The sequence below is a fragment of the Urocitellus parryii genome, chromosome 6 (assembly GCF_045843805.1).
Source record: "Urocitellus parryii isolate mUroPar1 chromosome 6, mUroPar1.hap1, whole genome shotgun sequence".
NCBI classification, from domain to species: Eukaryota; Metazoa; Chordata; class Mammalia; order Rodentia; family Sciuridae; genus Urocitellus; species Urocitellus parryii.
The window spans coordinates 48,149,824-48,165,981 of record NC_135536.1 but is presented as its reverse complement, the minus strand read 5'-3'; positions in this window follow the sequence as shown (position 1 = coordinate 48,165,981).

The following is a 16,158-nucleotide window of genomic DNA, read 5'->3' as shown; positions in this document are numbered from 1 at the left end:
GTTTAGCATATATAGTTTTTACGATGTTGAGGTAAGATCCTGTTATCCCTAGTTTTTCTAGTGTTTTGAACATAAAGGGATGTTGTACTTTGTTGAATGCTTTTTCTCCATCTATCGAGATGATCATGTGGTTCTTATCCTTAAGTCTATTGATGTGTTGAATAACATTTATTGATTTCCATATATTGAACCAGCCTTGCATCCCAGGGATGAATCCTACTTGATCATGGTGTACAATTATTTTGATATGTTTTTGTATTTGATTCGCCAGGATTTTATTGAGGATTTTTGCATCTATGTTCATTAGAGATATTAGTCTGTAGTTTTCTTTCTTTGTATTGTCTTTGTTTGGTTTCAGGATCAGGGTGATGTTGGCCTCATAGAATGAATTTGGAAGAACTCCTTCTTTTTCTATTTCTTGAAATAACTTGAAAAGTATTGGTATTAATTCTTCTTTGAAGGTTTTGTAGAACTCCGCTGTATACCCATCCGGTCCAGGGCTTTTTTTGGTTGGTAGTCTTTTGATGGCTTCTTCTATTTCTTCCTTTGTTATTGGTCTGTTTAAATTGTGTGTATCTTCCTGACTCAATCTGGGCAGATCGTATGTCTTAAGAAATTTATCGATATCTTCACTATCTTCTATTTTATTGGAATATAGTGTTTCAAAATAATTTCTAATTATCTTCTGTATTTCTGTAGTGTCTGTTGTGATATTGCCTTTTTCATCCCATATGTTGGTAATTTGAGTTCTCTCTCTTCTTCTCTTCATTAGCATGGCTAAGGGCCTGTCGATCTTATTTATTTTTTCAAAGAACCAACTTTTAGTTTTATCAATTTTTTCAATGGTTTTTTTTTTGTTTCAATTTCGTTGATTTCCGCTCTGATTTTAATTATTTCTTGCCTTCTACTACATTTGCTGTTGTTTTGCTCTTCTTTTTCTAGGGTTTTGAGATGAAGTGTGAGTTCATTTATTTGTTGTTTTTTCCTTTTATTGAGGAATGAACTCCAGGCAATGAATTTCCCTGTTAAAACTGCTTTCATTGTGTCCCATAGATTCCGATATGTTGTGTCTGTATTTTCATGTATCTCTAAGAATTTTTTGATTTCCTCCTTTATGTCTTCTGTAACCCATTGATCATTCAGTAACATATTGTTCATTTTCCAGGTGATGCAGGATTTTTCCTTCCTTATTTTATCATTTTTCCAGTTTCATTCCATTATGATCAGATAAGATGCATGGTATTATCTCCACACCTTTATATTTATTGAGAGTTGCCCTATGGCATAATATATGGTCTATCTTTGAGAAGAATCCATGTGCTGCTGAGAAGAACGGGACTTACACAATTTAAACAGATCAATTTCAAGCAAGGAAATATAAGACACCATCGAAAGCCTCACAACCAGAGGTTCCAACATGGCGGCCGGCGAGCAGGCAGCATTTTCTATACCTCCGCAGTAACGGGATCAGAGAGACATATAAATACACTTGCATGCGACCTGCTGAGGAACTTCTAGCAAAATTCCACTGAAAGGAGACCTGCCGATAACTAGTAAGTCTGTTTGAGGGGTCAGTCTGTCTCAGGCAAGTGAATCTCGGTAACGCGGATCAGGGACACAATCCCGCTGGCCGCCGCCGCTGAACTGCAGCGAACATACGAACAGCTGCGGCTGTACTGGGCCCTGCAGGCCTGAGTCTGTGAACTGCCTCTGGCGGTTTGGCGCTGCAAACAACACCCCCACCCCCACCTCACCCCCAGCCGGTTCGGAGCTGCAAACCACGACCCCCCCCACCTCCACCCCCACCCCCACTCCTGTGAACAACTCCCGCCCACCAGGCTCTGCAAAGGGTCCTGCCCACACGGCAAATGGACAAACGCGCCCGGACCGCCCAGCACTTCGAACAGCCCTGCCCGCACGGGGGAATCAGGAGTGGTGCGGAACCCACCACACAGAACTCCGGCTACGGCTCCCACCAGAGATAACAACTGAGGTCTCTCGCACCAGTTTCCGGGGGTGTGACTACCAGAGGGCAAGCAAATTCGCTGGGGGTCCTCAGCCCCAAGCCCTACAAACTTAGGATCCCAGGGAATGGCAAACAGGGAGAGCATGCCAAGGTGGCCATGAAAACAGGGCACACAGGAGCAGCAGACCCGGCGTGTAGCCAGTATTGTGGTGAGCATTACCGGTGAGCAGACCCGCCCAGTCCGGGAGGAAAAGCTGTTGCACAGTGACAGGCTCCCGCCTACTGAGAACAGAAGCTTAGCCCGGTGGGCACAGCTTCACCTAATGGAAGAATAGTGAATCAGACTCTAAGACTGCATTTATTAAATTTTTGTTTTGTTTTGTTTTGTTTTGTTGTTGTTGGTTTTTTTTTGTTGTTTTTAAAAAAAGTGTTTTTAAAATTCATTTTATTTTATTTTATTTTTTAATTTTAATCGTCATCTCTATTATTACTATTGTTTTTTTTAATTCTTTTTAAGTTTCTATTTTTTCTTTCTCTTTCTTCTCTTCCTCTGTCTTTCCATTTCTTTTCAATTCTCTTATTCCCCCTTCCTTGAATTCTACCTGGTTAATCTCATTCTCTTTGGTGATTTCTTCCCTTCCCTGCTAATACCTTTCCTCCCAAGCATCAAATAAATTTATAGGAGTAGACAGTAACTCAACAAACAGAACAAGAAGCAAAATGAGCAGTATGAAAAAGCAAGGAAGAAAAGGAGTACAAACAAACAGGACAGCCTAAATATTCAGGACGACATAGAGTCATCAGAAAAATGGTCATATAAAGAACTCAGGGAACACCTTAGACAAATGGAATGGAACCTTAAAGAGGACACGAGACAGCAAATTCAAGCAGCGAAAGAACACATTGAGAATGAATTACATAAACAGATAAAAGAAGAAGTTAAGCATCTTTATCAGGAGATAGAGATTATAAAAAAGAATCAAATAATAATCTTAGAAATGAAGGAAATTATAAACCAAATTAAAATCTCAAATGAGAGTATCACTAATAGAGTGGAGCAACTAGAAGCCAGAACGTCTGATAATGAAGACAAAATATATCAACTTGAAAAGAGTCTAGCCAACTCAGATAGGATGGTTAAAAATCATGAGAGAAACATACAAGAGATATGCGATAATATAAAAAAACCAAATTTAAGAGTCATTGGGATAGAGGAAGGGATAGAAATTGAAACCAGGGGAATGAGTAATTTACTAAATGAAATAATTACAGAAAACTTTCCAGAAATAAAAAAGGAAACAGATATACAAATTGTAGATGAATACAGGACACCGAGCATACAAAATCACAGTAGAGCAACGCCAAGACACATTGTCATGAAGATATCCAATATACAGAACAAAGAGAAAATATTAAAAGCTACAAGAGAAAGGAGAAAGATTACATTCAGGGGTAAACCAATAAGGTTAACAACGGATTTTTCAACATAGACGCTGAAAGCGAGAAGATCCTGGAACAACGTATTTCAAACACTGAAAGACAATGGATGCCAACCAAGAATCCTGTATCTAGCAAAATTAAGCTTCAGGTACGACAACGAAATAAAAATCTTTCACGATAAACAAAAACTAAAAGAATTTGCAGCCAGAAAACCAGCATTGCAAAGCATCTTGAGCAAAACACTCCATGAGGAAGAAATGAAAAACAATAACCAAAGCCAACAGTGGGAAGTACCTCAGTAAAGACAGAGGAGGGGGGAAAGCAAATCATGGAGAAACAAACTAAATGGAAAAAAAAAGAGATAAATAGTTAAACATGGCTGGAAGTACAAACAATATATCAATAGTAACTCTAAACATTAATGGTTTAAACACTCCAATAAAGCGACATAGGCTGGTAACATGGATTAAAAAAAACAAATCCAACAATATGCTGCCTCCAGGAGACACACCTGACTGGAAAAGACATACATAGGCTGAAGGTGAAAGGTTGGGAAAAAATATACCACGCACATGGTCCTCGCAAGCAAGCAGGGGTGGCCATCCTCATATCAAATAAAATCGACTTCAAGACTAAATTAATCCAAAGGGATAAGGAAGGATATTATATACTGTTAAAAGGAACCATTAAACAACAAGATATAACAATTATCAATATTTATGCACCTAATAATGGTGCTGTGAAGTTCATAAAACAAATTCTCCTCAAGTTCAAGAATCAAATAGACCACAACACAATAATTATGGGTGACTTCAACACACCTCTCTCACCATTGGACAGATCCTCCAAACAAAAGTTGAATAAAGAAACTATAGAACTCAATACCACAATCAATAACCTAGACTTAACTGACATATATAGAATATATCAACCATCATCAAGTGGATATACTTTTTTCTCAGCAGCACATGGATCCTTCTCAAAAATAGACCATATATTATGCCATAGGGCAACCCTCAGTAAATATAAAGGGGTGGAGATAATACCATGCATTTTATCTGATCATAATGGAATGAAACTGGAAATCAATGATAAAAGAAGGAAGGGAAAATCCAATATCACATGGAAAATGAACAATATGTTATAAAAGTTGGTTCTTTGAAAAAATAAACAAGATTGACAGACCCTTAGCCATGCTAACGAAGAGAAGAAGAGAGAGAACTCAAATTACTAACATAAGGGATAAAAAAGGCAATATCACAACAGATGCTACAGAAATACAGAAGACAATTAGAAATTATTTTGAAAACCTATATTTCAATAAAATAGAAGATAGTGAAGACATCAATAAATTCCTTAAGACATATGATTTGTCCAGACTGAGTCAGGAGGACACACACAATTTGAACAGACCAAGATCAATGGATGAAATTGAAGAAGCAATCAAAAGACTACCAACCAAGAAAAGCCCAGGACTGGATGGGTATACAGTGGAGTTTTACAAAACCTTTAAAGAAGAATTAATACCAATACTTTTCAAGTTATTCCAGGAAATAGAAAAAGAGGGACCTCTTCCAAATTCATTCTATGAAGCCAACATCACATTGATTCCAAAGCTAGACAAAGACACCTCAAAGAAAGAAAACTACAGACCAATATCTCTGATGAACCTAGATGCAAAAATCCTCAATAAAATTCTGGCGAATCAGATACAAAGACACATCAAAAAAATTGTGCACCATGATCAAGTAGGATTCATCCCTGGGATGCAAGGATGGTTCAATATACGGAAATCAATAAATGTTATTCACCATATCAATAGACTTAAAGATAAGAACCATATGATCATCTCGATAGACGCAGAAAAAGCATTCGACAAAGTACAGCATCCCTTTATGTTCAAAACATTAGAAAAACTAGGGATAACAGGAACTTACCTTGACATTGTAAAAGCTATCTATGCTAAGCCCCAGGCTAGCATCATTCTGAATGGAGAAAAATTGAAGGCATTCCCTCTAAAATCTGGAACAAGACAGGGATGCCCTCTATCACCACTTCTATTCAATATAGTTCTCGAAACACTGGCCAGAGCAATTAGACAAACGAAAGAAATTAAAGGCATAAAAATAGGAAAAGTAGAACTTAAATTATCACTATTTGCGGATGACATGATTATATACCTAGAAGACCCAAAAGTGTCTACAAAAAAACTACTAGAACTAATAAATGAATTCAGCAAAGTGGCAGGATATAAAATCAACAAACACAAATCAAAGGCATTTCTGTATATCAGTGACAAAACTTCTGAAATGGAAATAAGGAAAAACACTCCATTCACAATATCCTCAAAAAAAAAATAAAATACTTGGGAATCAACCTAACAAAAGAGGTGAAAGATTTATACAATGAAAACTACAGAACTCTAAAAAGAGAAGTAGAAGAAGATCTTAGAAGATGGAAAAATATACCCTGTTCATGGATAGGCAGAACTAACATCATCAAAATGGTGATATTACCAAAAGTTCTCTATAGGTTTAATGCAATGCCAATCAAAATCCCAATGGCATTGCTTGTAGAAATAAATAAAGCAATCATGAAATTCATATGGAAAAATAAAAGACCCAGAATAGCAAAAGCAATTCTAAGCAGGAAGTGTGAATCAGGTGGTATAGCAATATCAGATTTCAAACTATATTACAGAGCCATAGTAACAAAAACAGCATGGTACTGGTACCAAAACAGGCGGGTGGACCAATGGTACAGAATAGAGGACACAGAGACCAATCCACAAAACTACAACTATCTTATATTTGATAAAGGGGCTAAAAGCATGCAATGGAGGAAGGATAGCATCTTCAACAAATGGTGTTGGGAAAACTGGAAATCCATATGCAACAAAATGAAACTGAATCCCCTCCTCTCCCCTGCACAAAAGTTAACTCAAAATGGATAAAGGACCTGGATATCAAATCAGAGACTCTTCATATGATAGAAGAAAAAGTTGGTTCCGATCTACATATTGTGGGGTCGGGCTCCAAATTCCTTAATAGGACACCCATAGCACAAGAGTTAATAGCAAGAATCAACAAATGGGACTTACTTAAACTAAAAAGTTTTTTCACAGCAAGAGAAACAATAAGAGAAGTAAATAGGGAGCCTACATCATGGGAACAAATTTTTACCCCTCACACTTCAGATAGAGCCCTAATATCCAGAGTATACAAAGAACTCAAAAAATTAGACAATAAGACAACAAATAACCCAATCAACAAATGGGCCAAGGACCTGAACAGACACTTCTCAGAGGAGGACATACAATCAATCAACAAGTACATGAAAAAATGCTCACCATATCTAGCAGTCAGAGAAATGCAAATCAAAACCACCCTAAGATACCATCTCACTCCAGTAAGATTGGCAGCCATTATGAAGTCAAACAACAACAAGTGCTGGAGAGGATGTGGGGAAAAGGGTACTCTTGTACATTGCTGGTGGGACTGTAAATTGGTGCAGCCAATTTGGAAAGCAGTATGGAGATTCCTGGGAAAACTGGGAATGGAACCACCATTTGTCCCAGCTATTGCCCTAATCGGACTATTCCCTGAAGACTTTAAAAGAGCATACTACAGGGATACTGCCACATCGATGTTCATAGCAGCACAATTCACAATAGCTAGACTGTGGAACCAACCCAGATGCCCTTCAATGGATGAATGGATTAAAAAATGTGGCATTTATACACCATGGAGTATTATGCAGCACTAAAAAATGACAAAATCATGGAATTCGCAGGGAAATGGATGGCATTAGAGCAGATTATGCTTAGTGAAGCTAGCCAATCCCTAAAAAACAAATACCACATGTCTTCTTTGATATAATGAGAGCACCTAAGAATAGAGCAGGGAGGAAGAGCAGGAAGAAAATATTAACATTAAACAGAGACATGAGGTGGGAGGGAAAGGGACAGAAAAGGGGAATTGCATGGAAATGGAAAGAGACCCTCATTGTTATAAAAAACTACATATAAGAGGTTGTGAGGGGAATTGGAATTGGAAAAAAAAAACAAGGAGAGAAATGAATTACAGTAGATGGGATAGAAAGAGAAGATGGGGGGGAGGGGGGATAGTAGAGGATAGGAAAGATAGCAGAATACAACAGTTACTAGTATGGCATTATGTAAAAATGTGTATGTGTAACCGATGTGATTCTGCAATCTGTATTTGGGGTAAAAATGGGAGTTCATAACTCACTGAAACTAATGTTTGAAATATGATATGTCAAGAGCTTTGTAATGTTTTGAACAACCAATAAAAAAAAAAGAAAGCCTCACAACCAAGAAAAGTCTGACAGATTCACAGCTGAGTTCTACAAGACCTACAAAGAAGAATCAAAACCAACATTCCTCAAATTATTCTATGAAATAGAAAAGGAGGGAACCCTTCCAAATTCATTCTATAAAGCTAGTATCATCCTAATAACCAAAACCAGGCATAGACACATTAAGGAAAGAAAACTTTAGACCAATATCCCTGATGAACATTGATGCAAGAATTCTCAATAAAATTCTGGCAAATTGCATACAAAAACATATTTTAAAAAATAGTGCACCATGATGAAGTGGGGTTCATTCCAGGGATGCACAACATAAGGAAATCAATAAATATAATTCATCACATCAATAGATTTAAAGATAGGAACCATATGATTAAATCAATTGATGCAGAGAAAGCATTTGACAAAATACAGCACCCTTTCATGTTCAAAACACTAGAAAAATTAGGGATAGTAGGAACATACCTCAAAGTTGTAAAAGCAATCTATGCTAAACCTAAGGCCAACATCATCCTAAATGGAGAAAATTTGGAAGCATTATCTCTAAAAACTGGAACAAGACAAGCATGCCCTCTTTTACCACTTCTATTCAACATAGTTCTTGAAGATCAGGCCAGAGCAATTAGACAGATGAAAGAAGTTAAAGGGATACAAATAGGAAGAGAAGAACTCAAACTATCATTATTTGCTGATGACATGATTCTATAGTTGGAGGATCTAAAAAATTCCACCAGAAAACTTTTAGAATTGATAAATGAATTCAGCAAAGTAGCAGGATATAAAATCAATACCCATAAATCAAATGAATTTCTATACATCAGTGGTGAATCCTCTGAAAGAGAAATTAGGAAAACTACCCCATTCACAATAGCCTCAAAAAAATAAAACACTTTGGAATCAACAAAAGATGTGAAAATATCTCTACAATAAAAACTACAGAACACTAAAGAAAGAAATTGAAGAAGACCTTACAAGATGGAAAGATCTCCCGTACTCTTGGACAGGCAAAATTAATATTGTCAAAATGGCCATACTACCCAAAATGTTACAGATCAATGCAATGCCAATTAAAATCCCAGCATCTTTTCTTATAGAAATAGAAAAAGCAATCATAAAATTCATTCCGAAAGAAAAATAAGAGGCCCAGAATAGCCAAAGAAATCCTTAGCAAGACGAGTGAAGCAGGAGGCATCACAAAACCAGACCTCAAACTATACTACAAAGCTATGGTAACAAAAATGGCATGATATTGGCACCAAAACAGATACATAGAACTGGGTGAGGTGGCATCTGCTTATAATCCTAGCTACTTAGGAGGCTAAGGCAGGAAGATAACAAGCTCCAAGCCATTCCAGGTAACTTAGTGAGACTGTCTCAAAATAAAATAAAAACTGGGGGTGTAGCTTGGACATAGTGTGTCTCAGGTTCAATCCCCAGTATAGAAACAACAAAGGAAGATAGGAGAGCATGCACACATGTGCTCCCGTGCACACGCCCCCCCACCCACAAACAATCAGAAATAACTATCTTTCTTTAAAAACTGAACAAAATATATTAAAGCCACGAAGATTGTTTGACTTTTATCCAATACCTGTTTATTAAACAACTATTTTTTAAAAAAATCTAAAATTTGAGTAGTTATAATACAGGGGAAATGACCCTTCATTGTAAATGTACAATCTTTTAGAGAAATAATAATAGCCAGCCATTGTGCTGAGCACTATACGTACATCTTGTTGAATCCTTAAAACATCCCTAAGAGGCAAATCTCATTCACTCCAGCCCAACTAATGGAACACAGTATAATTTAAATAGGCTCAGGAAACTTTCCAAAGTCACATGGGAAGTTAATACAAAAGCCAGGATTCTCATTCTAGTTAAACAACACTAACTGGCTTTTCAAAGACTTTTAAACATAAATACATAGAAATGAAGCAAATTAAACACAAAATAGAACAATAAATGCATTGCATTTATTTGTATTCTGTCTTGTTCCTCATGCAATCTGACATGACAAATAAACAATATAAATAATAAGGTGTTTGGTATATTGGGAAGACTTGTAAGAATGATTTTTTTATATGGACCTTGGGATAACCATTAAAGGGATTGCATGGTTGGTCTTGAATGGTTGGAGAAAGTAGAAGAACTTTTGAGACTTCAGGCACAATAAGAAATAAAGTACCAAAGACAGCAATAAATGAAGAAACCAGAAGAAATTCAGTCAAGCCAGACTTGCAAATATGTTTTGAGGTAAGGAATAAACAGGAGGGTGTGCAAAGATCAAGATGAAATGGCAATTTTAAGACATTAAAAATACCACAAACTACACTAGTCTAGGCTAAGCTGAGAAATCAAATTTATAACATCTGTGGTTCATTATTGGCATTTGCAGTCTTTAGAAGCTCATATATTTTACTCATAAAAGATGATTTAAGACCAAGAAAATCAAAGTGGTTTAGCCAGTGTCCTTAAAATATTTTTATTTGAGTGTCATTCCATCATATAATGTTTTCAAATTCCTCTTTTAAAGCTTGCATTTATTTTCATGCCACAAAAAGGATGTGCATTAAAATATGATGATTAAAATGTACATATTTAAATAATCCTGCAGATTCACATATGCAAAAGTAAATCAAAGATAACCTACACTTTTAGAGAAAAAATCAACCTACACTCTCTTAATTGAATTGCTAGTTAGATCCTCAGTGCCAGTTCTCTTCCCTAACTGATATACTCCATTAGGAGTTGCTGGAATGAGAAAAACAATCAGGGATCTAGTGGATGAGAGATAAAATATGCCGAGTTTCTAGACTACATTTAAGAAGGGCATGAAAATACAACCAAAAGAAGTAAAGCTACCTACTATGCACTATATAGTGTTATAGTAAGATGTACAGCAAATGGGTACCATTTTAAGAAAATATTTTCCTATACCCCTCTTCCCCCACAAAAATGCTGGCTATCAATCTGAGGAAAAATCAACAGGAAGGGGAGCACCAGACCTGAAATTGACCTGGTCTCTTGAATGTAGATAAAGGGGTAATTTCTATGCACACACATCTGGACAAAGGTAATGTATGATGTTGGCTTTGTAGGGTTCTCATATAAACCTATTCTTACCATTCAAATGCCTCCTGTGTATTCTATGTGATGGTTAAGTACTCAGAAGAAGGAACAACTGGGAAGCGAGAACATTTTTGCTACATGATGGCAAGACTTATCCTCCATATGGTTACTTACATATGTTAAAAGAGATAATGCACAGTTAGGATTCAATAGTTTGGATCTTAAATGTCCCCTAAAGGCTTGTTCTTCAGAGTGGTACCATTGGGAAGCAGTGGAACCTTTAAGAGGCAAGGCCTAGTTGGAAGTCTATAATTGTTCTGTTCTTTAAGTCACAGCAATGAAAAAGTTGACTAGGACACATTCAAACCATGGCACGTGTCAAGGCACCACACAATAAAATTGAGGAAGACCAGCAAGAAAGAGAAACATGTTAAAAGCAGCCAGAGGGGAGAAAAGACATATGTCTACAGACAAACAAACATAGGATTACAGCAGACTTCTTCAATAAATATGAAAGCCCAAAAGACAAAGGAGATACATCATTGAAGCACTGAAAGAAAAAGACTCCACAAAGATTTCTTTGCTCATTAAGTATATAAAACATTAAAGGCAATATAACTTTTCAAAAACAGCAACATCTAAAAGAAGTCAGGAGATCAGCACTGCAAGAAAAATTAAAGGAAGCTGTTCCAGCAAATGTAAAATGGTATCAGATGGAAAATGGGATCTACACAAAGGAATGAAGAGTATCAGAAAAGATGAATGTGTCGGTAATATAAAATATAATTTTTTGTTTTTCTGGGTTTCTTTAATAAAAGATAATTGACTATATAAACCTAAAATAATAATGTTTTGCCTTATTTTTCATATTTTTTTCCATATTAACTTTAACTTAGCAGTTCACATACTGTTTTTCTACATTTTCTACCAATTACTGACTGAGATAGATACAAATATGCAAGTATCTCTTTGGTCTGCTGGTTTTGTTTCTTTTGGATACATAGCCAGAAGTGGGATAGTTGGGTCATATATATGGTGACCTATTTCTAGTTTTTTGAGGAACTTTCATACTGTTCTCCTTAATGGCTTTTACTAATTTACATTTCTACTATCAGTGTACAAGAATTCCTTTCTCTATGAATCTTTGTCAGCAGGGTTTTGCTTTTAGGGTTTTTTTTTTATAATAACCATTCTACCGGAGTGAGATGTCACTGTAGTTATAATTTGCATTTTCTTGATGGCTATGAAATTGAGCATTTTTCTTGTATTTGTTGACCATATAGGTCTTCCTTTGAGAGTTGTTTACTCTGATCATTTATCCATGTTTTAATTGGATTACTTGTTTTTTGTTAAAAATTTTTAGTTCCTTGTTTATTCTGGATATTAATCCTTTGTCAGATGAACAGTAGCAAATATTTTCTACCATTCTGTGTTGTCTCTTTTCTTTGTTGTATAGCAGCTTTTTAGTTTCATGTAATCCCATTTGTCTATTTTAAATTGTTTCTGTGCTTTTGGGGTTCATATCAAAAAACTCATTGCTTATACCAGTATCTTGAAGTGTTTCCATGTACTCTTTGAGTAGTTTTATAGTTGCAGTCTTACATTTAGGTCCTTGATCCATTTTGACTTGGCTTTTGTACAGAGTGAGACATAGGGGTCAAGTTTCGGCATATGCATATCCATCTCTCCCAGCACGGTTTATTGAAGAGATTGTCTTTTCTCTGATGTATATTTTGGCACATTGGTCAATAATCAGTTTCTTGTAGATGTGTCATTTCTAGGATTTCAATTCTGTTCTACTGGTCTGTTTGATTTTACGCCAGTACCATGCTCTTTTTGGTTACTGTGGTGCCATAATATAATCTTGAAATCAGGTATTATGATATCTACAGTTTTGTTGTTGTTGTTATTTAATATTGCTTTGTCTTTTGTATTTCTAAATGAACTTTATGTTATCAGTATTTTGATGGAGATTGCATTAAATCTATAAAGTTATCTTGGGTAATATGGCCATTTCAACAATACTTGCTCTTTCCATTTATGGGAGATCTTTCCATTTTTATGAATATCTTCTTCAATTTATCAGTGTTACATAATTTTTGTTGTAGTGATCCTTTACTTCCTTGGTTAAATTAATTTCCAGAATAGTTTATTTTTTTTTTTGTTTAGGTATTCTTAATGGAATTGCTTTTATTTCTTTCTCGAATGTTCAGTATTGGTATATACAAATGCTACTGATTTTGGTATGTGGCAACTTTACTGAATTCCTTTATCAGTTTTAATAGAATTTTGGTGGAGTCTTTACATTTTTCTATAAAGAGAATCATGTCAGCTGTGAAGAGGGATAATTTGACTTTCTCCCTTCCTCTTGGAATGCCTTTTCTTTCCCTTGCCTAGTTGCTCTAAAACTTCCATTATTATATTGAATAAGAGTGGTGAGGGCAAACACACTTGTTTTGTTCCAGATCTTAGAGGAAATATTTTCATCCTTTCCCCATTCAGTATGATATTGTCTGTATGTTTGTCATATATAGCTTTTTTTCTCATGTTGAGGTACAATCCTTCCATAGCTAATTTGTTCAAGTTTTTATCATGAGAGAATGCTGAATTTTATCAGATGCTTCTTCTGTAGCTATTGAGATTATTAATGATTTTTATTATTCATTCTGTTGGTATGATGTATTACCTTTATAGAGTTGCATATACATGTAATGAATTAGGTCAGTTTTGTTTTCTTTGAAAATATTTATTTCTCCTTCATTATTTAAAAGAAGATATTGAGCCTAATTTCTTTTTCCTTGAGTGTGAGTCATATAGAGTAACTTGCTTCTAACAAATACAGTCAGAAGAAAGCAATAGTGACTTGAAAGACTGGGTCCTAAAAGGTATTGTATCTTATATATCCCTGAGTTTCCCCAGAGTGGGTGATAAGATCACCAAGAAAAGCTATTCTTGAATTTCTGACACCTAGAAACTGAGATAATAAATGTTTTTTAAGCCACTAAATTTGGGGCAATTTGTTAGACAGTAATACTTAACTAATATTGAGGTTCTCAAACCTTCTTGGATCTGTGATTTGATATCCTTCATTGTTTTTGGAAATTCTTGACATCTTCTCCTGAAATAATTCCTTGCCCCATTCTCTCTCTAGTCCCCTTTTAGGATTCAATTCCATGTACAGTCATCTTTACCTTAATGACAGAGATACATTTTGAGCAATGTTAGATGATTTTATCACTGTGTAAACACAATAGAGTATTTATATAAACCTAGATGGAATAGCCTACAACATACCTGTGTTATATGGTATAGCCTATTGCTCTAAGGCTACAAACTTATACAGCATATTAAAGAATAGGTAAGTATTTGTAACAAAGTGAATATCTGCATATGTGTTAGTCAGCTTTCCATCACTCTAATGAAATACTTGAGAAAAAGTTTATTTTGGCTCACAGTTTTGGAGGTTCCAATCCATGACTGACTGGCCCCATAACTTTTAGGCCTGTGGTGATATAGCAAGTCATTTTTATGGCACTGGGGATTGAATCCAGGGATGTTCTACCACTCAGCTACATCCCCAACTTATTCTTTAAAGGAGCATCTTTTTAAAAATAATTTTTAGTTGTAGTTGGACACAATATCTTTATTTTATATATTTATTTTTATTGAACCCAGAGCCTCGCACGTGCTAGGCAAGCGCTACCACTGAGCTCCAGCCCCAGCCCCTAAAGGAGCATCTTATAATAGGACTAGTATTCAGCAGAACAAACTTCAAGACAAACTTCAAGAAATGAAGTTTGTTCTAGAAATGAAGTTTGTTCTACCTTAGCTGGGCAAGGTAGCGCACACCTGTAATTCCAGCAGCTTGGGAAGCTGAGGCAGAAGGATTGTGAGTTCAAAGCCAGCCTCCGTAATTCAGTGAGAAGCTAAGCAACTCAGTGAGGCTCAGTCTCTAAATAAAATACAAAATAGAGCTGGGGATGTGGCTCAGTGGTTGAGGGTCCCTGAGTTAAATACCCGGTACCAGCCCCACCAAAAAAAAAAAAAAAAAAAAGGAAATGCTAGCTTAGCCATTCTTCTCTATTCAATGCATTGTCCGTGAATGCATGAAGAATGTTAAATACTATTTGAAATTACTTTAAATTGATAAATTCACTTACAATTTGAAGCTTAATTCATCCCCAAAAGAACTAATTGGTTTTATTACTTTATACATCATGGGCACATTATATGAATAGTTGTTTATTTACATGTCTGCCTAGTCCCACAAGAAATGAGCTTATTTGAGTGAGTGCCCTTGTCTGATTCATCTTTATACCTCCAATGTTAATCAGAGAACTTGACTTTTACAAGAAAAATTGATTTTTGTGGGTATATTTCTTGAGAATGGTAATGTAGGCTAGGTGTATTTTTTCACTTGAGTAAAATTTGAATTTGTTGCCCCCAAATAGAGTAAATAGACATGTTTCATTATTTGAAAGGAATTGTTTATAGCATCCTTACTATGTGTTAGAAGAGTAACTTGTTACCTTTTATTTGTTTATTTTACAGATTTGTTCACTTTACACAAATAAATTAAGTTCAATACACATATACAATAGTTCTCTCTTGTCCATGGTTTGTCTGTCTACAGTTTCAGTTACCTATAGTTAACAACAGGTCTGAAATTTAAATGGAAAATTTCAGAAACAAACACTTCATAAATTTTAAATTAAACGAAGTTTTGAATAGTCTCATAAATCTTGCACCGCCCTTCTTCATCCTGTCTGGAAAGGTGAAGCATCCCTTTGTCCGGAGTATCCATAATATATATCCACCCTTCCCATTTTTAGTTGCTTATTATCTGTCTCAGTTTCCAGAATTTTCATGATATTACAGTGTTCATGTGCAAATAACCTTTATTTTACTTAACAATGGTCCCCAAATTGCAAGAGTAGTGATACTGGCAATTTGGATATGCCAAAGAAAAGCTGTAAAGCACTTCCTTTAAGCAAAAAGTTGAAAATTCTCAATAAGGAAAGAAAAAAGTAATATGCTGGATTTGCTAAAATCTACACGAAGAGTGACACATAGTATAAGTAGGGTTTGGTCATTATTCACATTTCCAAGCGTCCTCTGGGGGTCTTGGAACATAACTGCCTTAAATAAGGTCAGAATACTCTACTGAGCAATTATTCTGTACCAGGAATTATGCTAAGCCTTAAAGACACCAATATGATACAAATAACATAAATACTCATAGTTCAATAGGGAGTCATAACACATTCAAATAAAGTTTGACCAACATCAAAGCATACACAGGTTTTAAGAGTGGTTTAGCAGAGTAGAAAATGAGATCATTGTGAGGAGAG